Genomic DNA, 18554 nt, shown 5'->3' with positions numbered 1-18554 from the left:
CTATTCATGATATTTTATTTTAATGATGTTTTCATCATGGGGACACACACACACACACACACAGAAATCTGTTAAAAAAAAGAAAGACATGTCAATCACTGATGTTTCAGATAGCCACATGAAATAAAGTGAGAAAGGTCAACAAGCTGAAAGAATGTGGAGTAGCATCTCCTTAATTGCTTACATAATTCTGATAATTACCTCTCTGTGGATAATGTAATTAATGGGGAATCTAATTCAAGAAAAATGTATGAACTTCAAACCTTCTCGAAGCCAAGTATTTCTTTCCACAAAAGTTTAATTTCCACGGCCGTGCTTCCTTAGTACCTGACAGGGTAAGTGTATTGTATGGCAAAGGATCTTCCCAAAGGAAGGTGCTTCCCACACTGATCGTCATAAATGACTTCGGAATTATTGTTGCTATATTACCAAAATCTTAAACTAGGGTATTTTTGACAAATGCGGTCCTTAGTTAATTTTTAGAGCTACAAACTGTCAGATGGCTCTGCAATAACAATTGTCTGGCTGTTCTTCAGGGTGATCACAATATGGTAATGACCTTGAGGTACCACTAAAAAGCAGGAAGGTGTGAGTCTTCCTTTGGTTCCAGAGTGAAATGCGGGTTGGAGTTGGAGTTGGAAAAGAGGCCGACAACCAAGTGATAGAGAAGGAAATGTGAGGTCATTAATGAAAAACCAGGTTTAAGTTAAGGTGAAGAGGCATGAGGAAATGGTCAGCTGTTACAGTATTACAAAGATCATGAAGAAGCATATCCATGAATGTGGTTTGTATTGCAATCTGCTGAAAAAGAGACAAATATCCTGGCCTGGCCTTCATGGAGATTATTTTTATTGATTCTGATAATAGATTATTGTTGAAAAGGGCCTCCTATAAATTATAACCATGCAAAGGCAGCAAGATAACTTGTTTTTTCTTTATGTATGTGTTTCTCATTCCTACTCACTTCTCTCTTAGGGGAAGAGAAAATCACAAAAAACAAAAATGTCAAATCTCAGCTATTCATTTTCAAAATAATTTTTTTCCCAAATTCCAAAGGAGGCAATAGGTTAACTGTTAAGATTTGTCAGGCTCAAAAAACTAGATTTTTACAAAGTGTAGCCAAATTTTGTTTCATAAATAGTAGCTTTGGAAAGAACATGTGATGATGCAAAGTTGGAAAAAGCTGGTTTTTCTTCCGTAAATGACTTCACCGTGTGAGAGAAGAGGCAGAGAAGAAATCAAAGTAATTAAACATGCGGTGAGTTTTTCTGATAGGGGACTCTAGTGCTTTAAAATAGACTAGATAATCCTCGGGATAATCTGAGGGTAGAACAGACCAGTGCCTCATTTCCAATCTGGTACGCTGGAAGAAAACAGTGTATTTCCTTTGAGGTCTTGAGAGGTTTTTCTTCTTCTTTGTTTTGTTTTTGGTTCATTTTGTAATCAACTTTATTAAGGTATCATTTACACACAATAAAATGCAGACATTTTTAGTCAACGGTTCAATGACTTTTAATTAATGTACACATTTGTATAACTACCACCCCCATAAGATCGATAACAATTCTAAAACCCTAGAAAGTTTCCTCCTAGGCTTTTGCAAAAGTATCCCCATCTCCCACCCCAAGGCAACCACGGATCTGATTTTTATCTTTAGAGATGAATTTTGCCCAGTTTAGAATTTCATGTAAGTTGAATAATACAGTAGGTGCCCTTTTGATCTGGCTTCACTTGCTCAGCATATGGTTTTTGAGATTCATTCATGTTGGGATGTTTTAAACCAGGACTTTAGCCTGGGTGGCTGATGTTGTCTGAAGGCACCTTATAGGTACATCTGAGTCTCTGGCATTGTCACTGTCTGTTCTTGGCTCAGTATTTTCAACTTTACTAAGAAGCACAAGGTTGAAGTAAGGAAGATCATTGTCAGTATAATGGAGGTGAAGTGGGGTCTGTTATATAATATTCTCAGCATAAATTGACCTGCTTGGAATCATTGTGTTGATAATCGACAAGGATACTCTTCCTCCAAAAACCTTGATACTATAAAACTTCTAAAGGACGCTGTCCTAGGACTCTTTTAGTTTTCATTTTTTGGGGAACATTTCTGGAAAATTGAAATGCTCACAACCTGAAAGAAGCAATTATTCACCTGAAGGCTAACTCTGCTAAAGTTGAGTTGTCCGACCTTCACATGCTGATAGAACCCAAATAGCCTTGCAAAACAATGCTCTTATTGGATATAAGCATATAGATTGTTTAAGATGGACGTGTATATGCAGTAAAGTGAAAAAACAAAGAATCTTTGAGTTTTCCTTGCTGTTTTTTTTTTTTATTTTTTCACTTACGCTTCTATGTCATACGCTAATAGTTTAGGGTAACCTCAGGTTAGTTTTAGGTCCAGTCTTTACGTAAATGTTGATGTACTCCATACGCAACTTTTTTCTACCTTCCTTCTTTTCTTCCATCTTTCCTTTCTAACTTCTTATAATCCATTATACTTAATCCTGCATTTGTTGAGGTGGCAATTACTGTAGGAAAATTGAAAGCAGTGTGAAATTTTGCTGTTCAGAATGCATGTTGACCAAATTCTATATTGAGAAAAGGTCTGAATTTACCCACAGTAACCATTTCTCAGCCTCTCTGAATAAAGGCCATAGAAACTGGGCTCTATATAATATCCTGACAGGTATGTAGAATTCATAGCAATTGCCCTCAAAGAGCTTACCTAGCGTAGATGCATATGAATGCATTTAATGATTGCTTTATTGGCAGCAGTGCCAACACACACAGTCTATTTTGTTTTATATGATTATCATTACCTGCTGTTTACCACTGTATACATTGCTAATGGTGTGGTTTCTATGGCTTGTGAATTTCACGGCCCAATATTATGTAATTTATTGCACACTTTAGTGTAGAAGATGGAGACTCCATAAATTTTCGTGTTATCTTTGGCCCTTTGGAATGTATTACACTGAGATCAGGCAAAGTAATAAATTTATTTCAAATGTGCGTGATAGCTAAACATCAATTAGGACTTGATGGGAAATATTTCTTCTTCCAGCAACATAACAGTTTTTAAAGACTAAGCCATTGAACGTGGAGTTCCTGAACATGGGACTCAGTTCACTGGGATCCCTCCTTAGAAAAATAAAGGAAAACTTGAATTGGATATGTGTGGCTTATTCAAGTAGTAACTAATCAGCTACATCTTTGTTAACTTAATTTGTCACAATGGTTTGGTATTTTATTAACTCTCTTCCCCTTCTTCTCCTGACTCTCACGAGAATGGATCATGAGTATCTTAAAACATGCTAAGTCGTCTTCCATCCCTGTTAATCTAACTACAAAAACACACTTTCCTTATCCAATGTAACATACCGTCTTTTAGAGTAGCTGTGGTTTTAATTCTCTACAAAATTAAAACCAACAAAGAGAAACATTTTCAAGGAGCCACCACATTGTAGAGCTTTAGAAAGAAGACTTTAGAATTAAGGGCAACTATATCATTTTATAGCTAAAGCACCTGAGACCTAAAGTAGGAAGGTAACCATCGAGGTCAGGGAAAGGGGTTGAAGATCAGGTTTCAAGCTGAGAAAGAGTCTACAGGGACTCAATCTGAGCAGGTCAAAAACTGAAATGAGACCACGAATGTTCTGGGAAGGGTGGCACCTGGCCTCGAGGGTGGGATTCAGACAGGGAGTGGGCCTGGGGGAACTGAGCTTCCGCAGTAGGCAGAGAAGGCCACCTCATCTGTGGAAAGTGCCACTGACATCAGGGAGTTGAGGGGAAAGAGCAGTGAATTCCAGTCCCCCTGAGAAAGCAGGCCAATCTGATTAACTCTGAATTTAGGCTTATTTCAGATACTTCTAATTTTCTTTTTTTTTCTTTTTTTTTTGTGGTATGCAGGCCTCTCACTGTTGTGGCCTCTCCCGTTGCAGAGCACAGGCTCGGACACGCAGGCCCAGGGCCATGGCTCATGGGTCCAGCCACTCCACGGCATGTGGGATCTTCCCGGACCGGGGCACGAACCAGTGTCCCCTGCATCGGCAGGCAGACTCTCAACCACTGCACCACCAGGGAAGCCCAGATGTGTAGTTCTTTAAAAATATTTTTAACATTTTTCCAGCTACATGTAGAATATAACTTAGCATAAAAACAGTATGGGTTTTATTTTAAGTAGTTTAACATTTTAACATCCTCATAATGAAATTGAATCCAGACAGTTTCTCTCCATGATCTCTTGAAATAGTCCTTGATCATCCACAGTATTTCCCATCATCACAAAGGTGGTACCAAGGGCAGAGAACTCCAACATTATTAAAGTTTCATAAAGCAAAGTCAATTTTAAGAATATAATGTCCCCTAACTGATAAAGGTCTTGACAGATAATTTCAAGGGAAGCATAAATTATTTTCTGTTTGTCAGAGGGCAAAATTATTTAGGTTGACTTAATGAATGATAGAGTTTTTGAGTGGAGAGTGTTCTTAAAATATTATGTAGATCTGTACTGTCAACAGATGCTAGCCACGTGGCATTATTTATATGGAAACAAATTTTAAAATAAGGTTAAAAATTCAGTTCCTCAGTTGCATTTGCCATATTTCAAAGATGTTTATTAGCTCCATGTAGCTATTGAATACTGCTTTGCATAGTACAGATATAGAATATTTTCATTATCACCAAAAATTCTATTGAGCAATACTAAAATTATACCCAGATATTCACAGAGAAGGCAACCAAGTCTCAAGGAAATGATATAACTTCCCCAAGGTCATACAGCTATGTTTTTAAAGAAAAGCAAAATGACACAAAGGAAATAGTAACAGAGGCAGTAAAGAAACCCAGTAAGTTTCTAGAGCAGTCAAAGTAGGGTTTAAAAGTGCACACTTAGCTGTTAGCAGGGTTGAAGCTCTTGATGGTTAGTAAGATCTACCTGCCTGAATTTGGACATTAGCATTTTATGCAATGAATTAAAAGCAAAAAATCATTTCAACGAATGCCTTCCAGCTCCATATTTTTAGCCACTGCCGTGCTTCCAGATTATGTTTATCACTTTCATATACAGGGCACCACTGTGAAATGTGATGGTTTATCTGACCCCAGAGAAACCAGGAAGTCTTGTGGGGGTTATGGCTCTATTTGAAAAGGTTGATTTTTCAATGCATCATGCAGACTGGCCCTGTTTTAAAAGGGATTCCTGCCATCAAATAATCAAAATGTAAACCTCTTCTCAGCTTGCAAAAGTCAAAGATAGTCCCTGCATCTTTATTATTTCCTTGAAATCCAAATATTATTTTTCCTTTCTCTAACTTGTTTTCCTCACAGTGTGATCAACTATTGCCAAGGAAGGAAAGGTTAGATTTATCAATCAAAGTTTACTAAAGGCCCCCTAGGTAATTGAACGCTCAGGAGAAACAATCCTCATGTATTCTTTTTCTGTTGTTTCAATAGCTTTGTAAAGAGTCATTTCAGTATGTTTGGCTCTGTAGCAGAGGTTCTGTGAAGTGCTTGTCATCCTCAGAGGTCCAGAAAGTCTGCGAGTCTGTGGGTAAAGATGGGTAAGGAGAGAGAGGGAAGGAGGATAGAGAGAGGCTCAGGGCTGAGATAAGGACAGTGATCTAAAGCCTCCTGGGGGTGAGGCTGGGGTGCACAGACACCCACGACTAATCTAGACAGAAACTGAGTAATCAAGGGGATGACCACTGTGAGGTCATGTGGTCACCTCTCCCTCTAGAAATAAACATTGCCCTCAGTAAGTCTCCTCCCGCCCCAGAAGAGCATTAGGAAGGTCTGGAGAGGGGGCTTATTGGCAGAAATGGAAAAAGCAGGTTGAAGGGATTAGCCTGGAGCAGAGAGACCAAGAAACCCAAGCCAGTAGGTGGAAGGCAGACTTTTCATGGAAGTCTCCAAGCCCAAGTCAAGTTCTGGGACCACCAAGTACAAGTCAAAGAGTGCACATTTAACCCCTTTGGGCCCCCATGGGAGTGGAGGAAGACTGGACAGAGAGGGAGAAGGGGCCAATGAAGGTACAGTATTTACTATGGGATTTAACTCCCGAAAGGCCTCCCAGTAGCTTCAGGTCTGCTCAAGAATCTTTCATGTCCTGCTGGTTTGCAGTGAGTGGCTCACAGCTTCAAGGCCTCCTCTGCCAGATAGAGAACTATTTCAAACATCCTGCCTCTATTTTGGACTGTAGCAATGCAGACAGGAAACCTGACCCCATTTTCAGGTTCTAAAGAGAAATTCTAAGTACCTGAAAGACTGAGGAACATGGTGGCTTTTATTTAAGATGGGGAGCTAGAGAGCACATACCTGGACTTGGGCCTGCAGCAGCACCAAACTGCACCAAGAGTTCCCTTTATTTTCTCTCGCATCTCTGTTTCTCCTTTTCTCTCTGCTGGATTAGCCACGGGGACTCCAAGTTCTTCATTGTGTGGTCCTGGTACCAAGATTCTCCTGGGAATTATAAAGCTATTCCCCTTCTACATCGAGCACTTCTTGTTTTTTCCCCAGCAAAGTTAAGTCATCCTTAAGAGGAGTCAGGGTGCTAGCTCTTAAAAATATTTCAGTCATCCCTTTGTACATTAAATGCTCTTTCTTGGAGACTGCTCCTGACGTGGCGTTCACCGTGCTCTCAGCTGGCCTCCTGAAGTTCTGCCCTGCCTTCCCCACCAGGTACAGTTCAGGAGCTGCCTACCTCAGGGTGATAGGTTATCTTCTAGTTGCTTTATTCCTTTCCCTTTTACATTTAGAAAATATAATTTGAATACATAAACTTCTCTGTGGCCACAGCTTTATTTGCAACCCACAGGTTTGGTTATGGCATATTTTCATTATCATTCAATTAATAAAATTCTAATTCCCATTGTGACTTTATCTTTGACCTACATAATGATCAGAAGTATGTTTTTAATATCCAATTATTTGGTAAAATATTGGTTATATATTTTTAAATTTCTTGCTTATTCGGAGTCTTGTTTTATAACCGGAATATAGTCAATTTTATAAATGTGCCATGTGCACCTATAATTTTCTGCATAATATATATATTCCATCATTGTTGTTGCAGTGTTTTCTGTAAATTTAGGCCAAAGTTTTTAATGTTGGTATTCAGATCTTCTCTAATCTGCTGATTTGCTGTTGTGGTTCTATGTTACTGATCTAGGTAATTTAGATTTTTCTATTTCTACTTAGTTTTTTGGAATTTCCCTTCATCTATTGCATTGAAGTTTAGATTTATAATATATTCCTTGTAAAGTAACAGTGGGTTTTATTATCCTGCCTTATCGCCAGTGATACTTTTTGCTTTCAAATTTATGTTAACATTAAAAAATCTTCTTCAATTTTACTTATTGTTGTTAGGACATAATTTTTGAATCCTTTAATTTTCAATCTGACTCTTGTCTCTTGTAGGTGGCATAGAATTACGTTTTTTGTTTTAATAATCCTTGTCCTTTAATTTGAGTATTTACAGTTAAGGTATTTTCTTGTAGACCGTTTACTCCTCGTTTACTCTCTGTCCCACCTTGTTATGTTCCTTTTGCTCTTCTTTCTTCCTTTTAGATTTCTTCAAATTCCATTTTCCCTTGTATTAGCTTGTTATTTTTACATAAGTAGCAGTTACACATGTACCATGACTTATTAGCTCTTTTACTGCTTCTCAAGCAATGCTGAGATCTTAAATATCTTTTACTACTTTTTCTCTTCCATTTGTTTTAATGCATTTTAATTTTTGATATATTTTATTATTACTTTTTTGTGCTGTTAGATTTTATTTAGGTTTATCCACTTATTTATTCCTTCTGTTATACATAATTCTTTATAAAGTCCTTATTTTCGTCTATGATAATCTTCCTTCAGCCTGCGGGTCTCCCTGTATAATTTAATTCAGTCAGTTCTGATGAGAACATATTTTCTAAATTTTGTTTGTCTGCAAATTTCCTTATTTCATCTTTCCTTCCAAACAACATTTTCTCTGCCTCTAGAATTCCCAATGGGCAGTTCTTTTCTTTAGCACTTAAAAATGTTATTCCATTATTTTCTAGTATCCAGTCAGTTTCGTTGAGAAGAAAGCTGTAATCTTAATCCTATTGTTCCTTTGAAAGTAATCTCTCTCTTTTTCGTCGGGCAGCTTTTAAGATGTCATGTTTTTCTTTGCTATTCATGAATTGTACTCTGGTGATCTCAGGTGTGGTTTTCTTTGGATTTGTTCTTGTTGCATTTTTTAATGCTTATTGAATTTATGGCTCCATATATTCTTTTTAGTTTTAGAGAACTCTCAGCTGTTAATATTTCTGAAATATTGTTTTCATCCCAATGTCTCTCTCCTTTTTTCCTTGGACTCCAGTTTACACATATGATAAAAAATATTTACTGTGGCCCATGTGTCTCAAATGCGCTTTTGTCTACTTTTTATTCTTTTCGTTTCGCATGCCTTAGTCTTAATATTGTTACTACTCTATCTTCCAGTTCACTTACCTCTCTTTACCTGTGTCCAATCCAGTACCGAGTTTTAAATTTCGTATAGTTTTTAATTCTATCAGTTCAACTTCAATCAGTTTATAGTTTCTTGTCGTCAAGTTAAGTTCTCCACCTTGTCATCTATTTTCTTGAACTTGATAATATTTACCAAAATATGTATGAACTTTAATGTTTAGGTCATCTATGATTCTGATTCTGTTTTTTTTTTTATTCTAATTCTCCTTTTCTTGGTAGTCTTGGTGGCTCTTCAGCGAATACCAGACTTGGGATATGACAAGTTGTATAGAATCTGAATGACATTACAGTTGCCCTTTGAACAACCTGGGTTTGAACTGCACAGATGCACTTATACATGGATTTTTTTTCAATAAGTAATACAGTACTACATGATGTGTGGTTGGTTGAATCCTCAGATTCAGAACCACAGATAAGAAGGGCCGACCATAAAGTTATATGTGGATTTTTGACTGCACAGGGAGTCAGTGTCTCTAACCCCTACATTGTTCAAGGGTCAACTGTATTTTCTTGAGGAGAGAATTTCCTATTCTTAGGTAGGGAGCAGAGGGGAAGATCACCTCAGTCACTGGACCAACTTCATACTCATTTTCCTTCTTTATAAGGTTCAATGTAGATGTTGCCTCAACCTTCCTAACACACACACACACACACACACACACACACACACAAACACAGACACACACACACACACGTAGAGATTTCAATGTCCTAATTCATATCATTAGTTTACCATTGGGCCACAAATCTTTCATAGGTTCTGAACCCCAATTTTGTCTCTTCAGCATTATGAACCAACTAAGTCTTTGCTTTGACTTCAGTTAGCTTTTGTTTGACTTCTTAGCATCTTGCCTTGTCTACCTATTATACATGGAAAATACTGCAAGGGAACACTGTTGCTGAATCCAGCTCCGCTCTCTGAATCTTTACTCTCTCTGTGATTTTGGTCCTTAAAGTTCTAGCTTCCTTGTTATTTCTCAATTCCAATTCTGGTTTCCTTAGTCCTATGACATTGTCCTAAGATCTACTGGCTTTTCTACCTCTTAGGAGCCACATTTGGTTTCTCAGCCTTTTGCTCTTCATCAGTAGTTTCTAAATGACTGGGCTAGAAAAGCATGTGCAGAATATTGTTCTCACTTCAGTGAGTTTCTTTCTCTATTTTACTTTTCTAGGTCATGGCTACCTCAGTAGCTTTCTAACGCTCACAGTCCAATGTTGCTTATGATTTATCTGGCCTTTCTAGTATGTTTTCCTAAGGTAAACTGATATAGTTGGAAACAGAAGTTCGTACCCACCATTTAAAAAATGCTGTTTTGTCTTTCTATGAACTCTCTTTTCGTCCCATCTTCTGTCACTTTTTCCCACCAAAAATTCCCATTCTCACAGATAGATTATTTTAAGATGAAAAATTATTATTAAGCTAATATGTTAATTTTGAAAGGAATTAATTTTGCTTTGAACAAGAACACAGATTGGTGAATGGAATATGGAAGATTCCTTAAGACCTTTTTCATCTCTAAGAGTAGTATCCAACCATCGGTACCATAATAAGTTTGTCAACAATGGAAGAAAGCAGTCTTTATAAAATCAGCATTATTCAGTACTCTCAAAAACTGCTTCACTTTCCTGCTCATGCCACCAATTTCCAAATGTTCAATAGGAGCAGAGAATCATGGGATGGGATGTGGAGAAATGGCCTGTCATAGTAACTATAAATATTGGAAGAATGGAATTATAAATAAAGAGGGTTTTCTATGAATATATTTGAAGTGTTTGTTCCTAAAGAACTTCTAGAATAAGACTCAAAAGTTTAACATAGAAACACCTCTTAATAAGTATGAAAATCACTAAAATTTATCTCATAATACGTTTTTCTTTTGTGTTATGTGATTGTCAGAGTCACACCAAACTGTTTTTACCTGGACTTCACAGATCTTCTTATTTTTACTATGGGATCAGTTACCCTACATTTTTGAAATTTGGCAAAATAGTTAAAGTTGGAACATTTCCCCAAAATCCAGGGCATATGACTTACATTTCTGTAGAAGGCAATATTATATTTCTGTCTAGTTCTGGGGTAAACATTTTCATACCTGCCAATCCAATTTGACGAATGTATCATTTTTCCAGTGCACTAGTGTAAAGTAAATGGTAAATTCAGTCAAACAGTCATTTCATACATCAAAAAGGAAAATCAGTCAACACAACTGTCTGACTGAAATGAATGAAGAAAACAAATCAAGGCAAACAACTGTCCCAGTAGACTTGTATAAATACAGTAGTGGTGTCATGTGCAGAATTAATCTTCCCTCACCCTTAACTGGAGAACACTCTGCCAGCCAATTCAGTCACTCAAATGATACTGAATTATAATATTCCGGTTTCATTTACTCTCAGTTACTGCTGACTGCCCTTCCTTCTCCTTCATCTGTCCATCAGTGGAGAATGTCAGAGCAGGAGAATAGTAATATTGGCATATTGTAATGTACTGTCGTGAATTCTACAGCTTCAGAATTCTTAGGATAACTCAATGATCTTAAAGAGTCTGGTGCAGAAAGGCTATGTGAATTAAATCGCAGACCACTGTCTGACGCTTCCAGCACTAACACCCCTTATTCCTGGTTCTAATATATCACAGAATACGCAAGAGGAAGGTTTTGAGTGGTCAGCAGAAATATGGCTCCAAAGCAGCCACATGGAAAAGAAATGTTGTCATCTCTGATCCACTTTAAAGTTGACTTGTCTTTTACTCATAAACCAGATTCAGTGTGAATTCTGTTCTGCTAAAGGTTAGAGAATCTATTGGAGGAGTGTGGCCAATTCTTTTGAATTTTTTTACTCTCTAACTTTTTGTTTTTTTAACATCTTTATTGGAGTAGAATTGCTTTACAATGCTGTGTTAGTTTCTGCTTTATAACAAAGTGAATCAGCTATACATATACATATATCCCCATATCTCCTCCCTCTTGCGTCTCCCTCCCACCCTCCCTACCCCACCCCTCTAGGTGGTCACAAAGCACCGAGCTGATCTCCCTGTGCTATGTGGCTGCCTCCCACTAGTTTGTGTTTTACATTTGGGAGTGTATATATGTCCAAGCCACTCTGTCACTTCATCCCACCTTACCCTTCCCCCTCCCCGTGTCCTCAAGTCCATTCTCTACGTCTGCGTCTTTATTCCTGTCCTGCCCCTAGGTTCTTCAGAAGAATTTTTTTTTTCAGATTCCATATATCTGTGTTAGCATACGGTATTTGTTTTTCTCTTTCTGACTTACTTCACTCTGTATGACAGTCTCTAGGTCCATCCACCTCACTGCAAATAACTCAATTTCATTTCTTTTTATGGCTGAGTAATATTCTACTGTATATATGTGCCACATCTTCTTTATCATTCATCTGTCGATGGACACTTAGGTTGTTTCCATGTCCTGGCGATTGTAAATACTGCCACAATGAACATGGTGGTACATGTCTCTTTTCGAATTATGGTTTTATTAGGGTATATGCCCAGTAGTGGGATTGCTGGGTCGTACGGTAGTTCTATTTTTAGTTTTTTAGGGAACCTCCATACTGTACTCAATAGTGGCTGTATCAATGTACATTCCCACCAACAGTGCAAGAGGGTTCCCTTTTCTCCACACCCTCTCCAGCATTTAGTGTTTGTAGATTTTTTGATGATGGCCATTCTGACTGGTCACAGAAAGAACTTTGGCATGGTGTTCATCATCTAACTTATCCTAACATGCAGACATTTATGAGAGTAAAGTCATGTCTTTGCCAGAGTGGGTTGCTTATCTGGGCAACTGGGTCAAATCAAGAAGGGCAAATGTAGGCTGCCAGAGTAAATAAGGAGAGGAAAAACAAAAGAACGAGCCATATCATTCATCAGTGATTTTCCCCCCAATATTCTTAGCCTCCACCTATCTCCATCTTACTGGTAACACAGGAACTAGACTGAACTATCAGGTAAAAGGTCTCTACAGAAACTGAGGTAATATAGAAAATTTAAAAAAACATAAAATTGTAAACTTTCTTCCTAGGGCTAATTGAGATGATACTTCAATAATAACATAAGATCAGGTGAGGTCTAAAGAAATTTTAGAAAACCTGGATACAGTAAGAAAACATCTGTTCGCCAGCATCCGAATGTTAGAGAGACACCAAGACATGTGGGCCAAGTTCTGGAGAGAAGGGAAACACAGATGCAAGCTTGACATTTGGTGCAGCTTTTCTCCTTGGGGCATTTGCTGATTCAAATGTTACAGCCTAGGAGCTGAAAAGCCAAGGAGTTCAAAAGACTGTAACCACAGAAGCCAAACGGCAAGAGCTCAAGCTAAAGGCAACAACTAATGGAATGACAAGCTACACGTATCCTTAGTCTCACAGGGCTGCGGGAACCATTACATTTAAAGCCTAACAAATACAAGGGTAGTTGGGAATAGGGAGAATCCAAACTTTCACACGGTTAAGCCCAAAGGGCAACACCCGTAGAGGAAGGACAAGACAGAAATAGAGCACCCTTCACACAGATGGAAAAAAAGGCTTTGAATGAGCTCAAACTGAGAATGGACTAAGGTTTCCAGTCCCTATAGTAACTGTCTGCCATGGGCAAAAGGAAATCTTTTCAAGAGAACAATAACAACATCCAGAATGTGGAGGTATCTTTATAGTTTCCTAAAATAAGTTAAGCCCAATTTTAATAGAAAAAATAATTGGACATACCAGGAAAAAGACTAACTGATCAAAAGCTCAAAAAAGAAAGAAAGAAAGAAAGAAAAAAGACAATATAAATAGACACAGGAGGACAAGAGTGAGTAGGCATTGGGTAAAAAACAAAAGAAAACAACTATGATTAAACAAAGAAAATAGACACATGGCAAATAAGCATATGAAAAGATGCTACACATTCCATGTCATCAGGGAATTTTAAATTAGAATAACGAGATACCACTACACACCTATTCAAATAGCTAAAATCCAAATAATGAAATACCAAAGTTGTTGATGATGCAGAACAACTGAAATTCTCATTTGCTGCTAGCAGGGTACTTGGCAGTTTCTTACAAAACTAAACATACTTTTACCATACAGTGATCTAGTAATCATGCTCTTTGGTATTTACCCATAGGAACTGAAAAGTTATGTCCGCATAAAAACCTGCACATGGATGTTTATAACAGTTTCTTTCATAATTGCCAAAACTTGACATCAACCAAGATGTTTTTCAATAGGTGAATGGATAAACAAACTATGGTATATCGGTACAAAGGAATAGCATTGAGCAATAAAGAGAAAATGCTATGAAGCCATGAAAAGACATGGAAGAAGCTTACATGCATATTGCTAAGTGAAAAAAAGCCAATCTGCAAAGGCTACATGCATATTATATGATTGCAGCTATATGAAATTTAGGAAAAGGCCAAAGTGTGGAGACAGTCAAAAGATCAATGGTTGCCAGAGGTTGCGGGGAGGGAGAAAAGGATGGGTGAAGCGTGGAATTTTAAAGGCAAAGAGACTTCCTGTGTATGGTTCTGTAATGGTGGATACAGGTTATTGCACATTTATCAAAAATCATATAATGTACAAAACAAAGAGTGAAGTCTAATGTAAACCATGGACATTAGTTAGTAATAATGTATCAATATGGGTTCATTAACTATCACAAACATCTTACGCTAATGTAAGATGTTAATAATAGGGGAAACTGGCTAGAGAGCTAAGGAGGTACGAGAACTCTGTCCTTTCTGCTTAATTTTTCTGTAAACCAGAAACTGCTCCGAAATAGTCTGTTAATTGAAAAAACAAATCTAGACCTGCATACATAACTTGCACGTAAATCCAACCACAGCAGCATTATTCATAAGAGCCCCAAAGTGGAAATAACCAAATGGCCATTTACTGTGAATGGATAAATGAAACATAGTAATATCCACACCATGGAATATTATTCAGCCATAAAAAGACATCAAGTACTGATGCATGCTACAACATGGATGAACCTTGAAAACATGCTAAGTAATTGTATGATTCCATTTGTATGCAATGTCCAGTCTAGACAAATCTGTAGAGACAAAGTATATTAGTGGCTGCCTAGGGTTTGGAGAAATGGGGGAGTGAGTGACCTATAATAGATTCTTTTTCTTTTGGTGGGTGGATGAAAGTTCTAAAATTGATTGTGGTGGTAGATGCATAACACATGAAATTGTACACTTTAAATAATATGGAAAGTAAATTATATCTCAATGAAACTATTATTTAAAATTATGATTAATGTATTAAAAGAAGGGCAACATGTACAATTTAAGCAAAAATTATCTGTGAAATGCCACCAAAAGAAACTTCTAGAATTAAAAAAAGTTGAAATTAAGCACTCAGAAGATTGGTTGAACAGTACCTTAGTCAAACAAAAGAAAGGAATACAAATGTCAATTAAAAAATAACTACACAAAAATTTGGAGGGAAAATGATGGAAAACAGAGAAATAAGTACTTAAGACATATAGAGTATATGTGAAACACTGTGTCTAGCCAGCCCCAAGTCACACAGCCTAGGAAGGAGACACACAGCCTACCTGAATCACAAGGACTTCTCCAAAGTAAAAATGAGGTTCTGAGGCCAGAAGTGGAAGGAATGAATTACAAAGGAAAAGAACAATGGTAAACTGTAATGTAGATATACATCAGTAAATACATAGGTTCCCTGGGGTTGTGATCTGGTACAAACAATAAAAAGAAAAGAGATAAGACTCATAGTAGAGGCTGCTAGATTCTGCTGAGGAAAATGTCCAGGGAGGGAAGAGTTGATTTATTTCATTATTTTTTTAGAGTCCACATAAAAGTGACATCATGCACTATTTGTCTTTGTCTTATTTCACTTAGCATCGTGGCCTCCAGTTTTATCCATGTTGACTTAAATGATAGGATTTTCTTCTTTTTTAAGGTTGAATAATATTCTATTCTATATATATACCATATTTCCTTTCTCCATTAATCTACTATGGACACTTGGGTGGTTTCCATACCTTGGCTCTTGTGCATAATGCTACAATAAACATGGGAGTACAGATATCTCTTCAAATTATGATGATATTTCCTTTGGATATATACTCAGAAGTGGGAGTGAGGAAGAACTTATGACACAAATCGACCATATGTAAAAGATGTTGTAGGAATGAAAAAGTCTGAACACCTAGAAAGAGTGTGGAGTATCTGGAAAGGTCATTGTTCAAGGTCATACATAGTTTAAAGTTATGACATTTCAGTGAGCCTGTGTACATGAAGGCTTGCTTATATTTGGGGATTTGAATACAGTGCAAAGAAGTGTTGCTAAATTTTTGATCAACATCAAAAAAAGGGTGGAAATGTTTTTTTCTTTGATTATGAAACTGCAGGAAAGGAAGCCTAGAATTCTAGGCCCACTAGAATTTTCCCTGATGATAGTGCTAATTTAGGAGAAGAAGAAGGATCCAAGGCTATAGAACAATTTTGAAAGCAAAATAAGTCTGCTGAGTCTTCACCCAGTGTATGAGATTAAGTTTTAATGGCATATGATGAAGTGGCCATGACACAGCCGGCAGAGCTCGTTGAGTTTTGGAAAATGGCTCTTGAAGCTACAGGAAATGGACAGTAGACATAGAAAAAGAACAAGGTAAATGCCAAAGAGTGGAAGGACAAAATTAATCAAGAGAAAAGTCAAAAATAGAGAAGAAAAGCAGTAAACGTGACAAAGAAAACCAAAAGCTTGCTCTTTACAAACACCAATAAAATAAGCCATATTTGGCAAATATGATAGAGATGGGACTAGCTATAAAACAGAGAGAATTTTTTTTTAATTACAAAAGAATACTATGGTAGCTTTATACCAACACATCTAAAAATCTGGACAAAATGGCTGATCATTATTAGTTATATGCAGCCATTATTTACTCCTGTTTTGAGTAGAGAATACAAGAAGCTTTATGAAAATAGAAAACATAATCAAAGATATACACCTTAGAAAGACATCAGTTATTTTCCAATATATATAAAAAATTAGAAGAGTCCTAATACGAAAATCAGATATGGGGCTTCCCTGGTGGCGCAGTGGTTGAGAGTCCGCCTGCCGATGCAGGGGACACAGATTCGTGCCCCGGACCGGGAAGATCCCACAGGCCGTGGAGTGGCTGGGCCCGTGAGCCATGGCCGCTGAGCCTGCGCGTCCAGAACCTCTGCTCAGCAACGGGAGAGGCCACAACAGTGAGAGGCCCGTGTACTGCAAAAAAAAAAAAAAAGAAAATGAGTGACAACTTAAATGATATATGGAATATTTTGCTGACTTACAAGAGCATGCATAATTAAATATGACCCAGTTGAAATGTTAATTTTATTTTAATGTGTATGTTGGGATGGAGTCTTCAAGGTGCCAGAAAACAAGCATTCATCCATGCTGTTTGGAACTGCAGCACACAGACACCTTCAGTTACCAGTTCTGTTCATGCCACAGAATCATCTTCAGAAAACATACTGTTTTTTATGGACCTGGTATATATCTTAATTAGTTTGAAGAATTCCCCAAATACCTGTTAATATGTAGTGCTCCAATTCCAATCTTGCCACGTCCTGTACCAGTGACACAGCACATAGGAGTTTCATTTCTCTTTCTTTCTCTGGGTTGTTCAGAACCCAACGAAAGAACAATGGAATGGCATCAAAGAGATCAGGGTTCTTGTCCCAGAGTTACCATAAAATAATAGTGTCCTCTTGGGAAAATTATAGTTATTCTAGGCCCCTTTCCTTTTCTTTACTTTGACAGAGCTGCACTAGATGACCCCAGGTAACATTGTACTCTTTGCAGTAGTAGCTTAGATGTTATTGGTTTTCTGAAACAAATGAAGACAATGACACATGAAACTGTGCCACATCTCTGTAACTATGTTTTCTTAGAGTTGCCTCCATTTCAAAGATGATAAGATGGCTGAGCACAGAAGTAGATGTCTTGACCAGAGGTTGCAGAGTAGATGGAACTGAACCACAAGTTTCCTTCTTTCCTGAAGCTCACTTAGCCAAAACATAGCCTTCTGAATATTAAGCTGTAAACCATATTATCAGTATGCTTTAAAAGAAGCGGTTCTTCTAGGATTTCCAATTAATAGCAGGAGGTTTTGAAATTCTTCAAAGATCATCTAATTTTGTGAGATTTACAGCTCTATTTTCCTGTCAAGCAAGTTGTATTAGTGCCAATCATCTGAGCTTCTGGATGCTTCTCTGAACTTTTTGAAGTTTTCTTCTTGCTCTCTGAAATTCATGCCAGATAAGCCTTTTTCTAGAGCGCATATACAGACTTGTGTATTTTTATACAGAAAAGCAATGCAGTGAGTCAGGACGGGGGTTAAGCCCTCATTCTCAGAGTGGTATTGAGCTCCTGGTGAAATATAATCATCATTTCCTCAGAATCGAAAAGCAGTTATCTCTAGTTTTTAATCCCATTAACTATTTATACATTTATGTATGATACATGTATTTATTGTACCTACTAGGTGTGTTCTCTTTGGGAAGTACAAAGCTCTTTGAGATATAGGTTGTTCATTTTTTCGTTTTCCCACAAATACTGTGACCTTTTGAGCAGGAAGGTCTATATTTTACTAACATCTAGAACCAGCAGTTAACACGGTGTCTAAGATGTAGTCAATAAATATGAAATACATAAATGAACACATTTTTAAGGAAGGGCCAGGGAATGAACAAATAGACATTTTTCATTTTCAGTCACAAAGCAACCAGAGACATAAAAATGATACAGACAACGAGTGCTACGGTCATTCAAATAAGGCATAGAATAGATACAACAAGGATCTCCTTATTGGCACAGGGAACTCTACTCAATATTTTGTAATAACTTATAAGGGAAAAGAATGTGAAAAAGGAATCACTGTGCTGTACACCTGAAAGTAACACAACATTGTAAATCAACTATACTTAAATTAAAAAACAAACAAACAGACAACAACAACAACAAAAAAACCCGAAAGAGGTCATAGAAGTTTTTATGAGATTCCATAAGAGAAGCCAAATGAGGACGGG

The 18554-nt window shown here is 37.3% G+C and overlaps 1 protein-coding gene across 1 annotated transcript in view; it reads right to left on the bottom strand.

The window, feature by feature from the left end:
• The window catches only part of LOC309797750 (ferritin light chain-like), a gene marked incomplete at both ends in the record, with an annotated part of 42205 nt that overhangs the window by 16492 nt on the left and 7159 nt on the right, over window positions 1–18554 (bottom strand). The window lies entirely within an intron of this gene.

The sequence above is a fragment of the Mesoplodon mirus genome, assembly GCF_964341445.2.
Source record: "Mesoplodon mirus genome assembly, contig: HAP1_SCAFFOLD_948, whole genome shotgun sequence".
Classification (NCBI taxonomy): Eukaryota; Metazoa; Chordata; class Mammalia; order Artiodactyla; family Ziphiidae; genus Mesoplodon; species Mesoplodon mirus.
This window is presented reverse-complemented; position numbering and strand designations above follow the sequence as displayed.